This window comes from Schistocerca serialis, chromosome 9 (genome assembly GCF_023864345.2).
Source record: "Schistocerca serialis cubense isolate TAMUIC-IGC-003099 chromosome 9, iqSchSeri2.2, whole genome shotgun sequence".
Classification (NCBI taxonomy): Eukaryota; Metazoa; Arthropoda; class Insecta; order Orthoptera; family Acrididae; genus Schistocerca; species Schistocerca serialis.
The window spans coordinates 377,601,964-377,603,110 of record NC_064646.1 but is presented as its reverse complement, the minus strand read 5'-3'; the positions used below and the strand labels follow the sequence as shown (position 1 = coordinate 377,603,110).

At 44.0% G+C, this 1,147-nt stretch overlaps 1 pseudogene; it reads right to left on the bottom strand.

The window, feature by feature from the left end:
* Positions 1–355: 355 nt before the first annotated feature.
* Positions 356–473, bottom strand: LOC126420025 (5S ribosomal RNA; annotated as a pseudogene).
* Between the last annotated feature and the right edge of the window lie 674 nt (positions 474–1,147).

Genomic DNA, 1,147 nt, shown 5'->3' with positions numbered 1-1,147 from the left:
CGCGCAGATTTTTATCATCCGAGGCCGATCTCGAATAGCAGACTTAATCATGAAATTCTTTTTTTTTTTTTTTTCCTCAATTTCTCTTCTTTCCTCTGCCCTTTGCAACGAAGTACGGCACACATAATTTACGACTCAGTTGAAAATATTAAAGTTGCGCTAATTGGGGAAGCACTCCGTGTTCAAGCCACAAGTGGCCCATCGGGACTATCCGACTGCCGTGTCATCCTCAGATGGCGTGTGGTCAGCACACCGCTCTCCCAGTGGTTATGATGGTTTTCTTTGACCGGAGCCGCTACTATTCGGTCGATTAGTTCCTCAGTTGGCATCAAGAGGCTGAGTGCACCCCGAAAAATGGCAACAGTGCATTGCGGCCCGGATGGTCACCCATCCAAGTACCAGCCACGCCCGACAGCGCTTAACTTCGGTGATCTGACGGGAACCAGTGTATCCACTGCGGCAAGGCCGTTGCCTCTGATTTGGGAAAGGACGGAGAGAATTGTTAGTAAGCAAGGAAAAAATATTACACTGTCACGTGTCTGAGAGATGCAAATGGAGCGTGTGTCCTTATATTGATTACCGTGCATTACAGTAAAATACTAATTACAACGTAGGAAATAGCACTGCCTAATGCTGAATTGAGAGCCTAAGACATTCTTACATAAAACAAAAGTCACTGTGGAATCTGATAACACGAAGTGCGTCCCTTAGCTGAATTACACCCATCCGAAAACTACAAATCAAAAAATAACACATTCTGATACCTTTCACCCAACACCAGACGGAAATGCTCTGATAACTACCCAGACCAGTTAGAAATTATTCGAAGACACCACTACCAGCGAAATACTTCTCTGTTCTTAATAGTAGAGGGAAGGGTTCATTCAGTTTAAAAATGACCAACCAAAATCTCTCGCTTCAGTTCTAACTTTATCATCGTTTTTTGGATCTGTTTCCTTCTGCGTTGTCTTTATCCCCGCACTATCCAGAGAACGGTTCGTCCGGCTCAAAAACCTTTGGAGCGAGGTTTATTGGTCTTGAAGTTTCCAACCACTCTCTCTCTTCAGGCATCGGTTTCTTTATCTTTCTCATGGCTTATCGTGTACAAAACGACGTTAATCAGAGAACGGTTCCTCAGTTTAAAAAA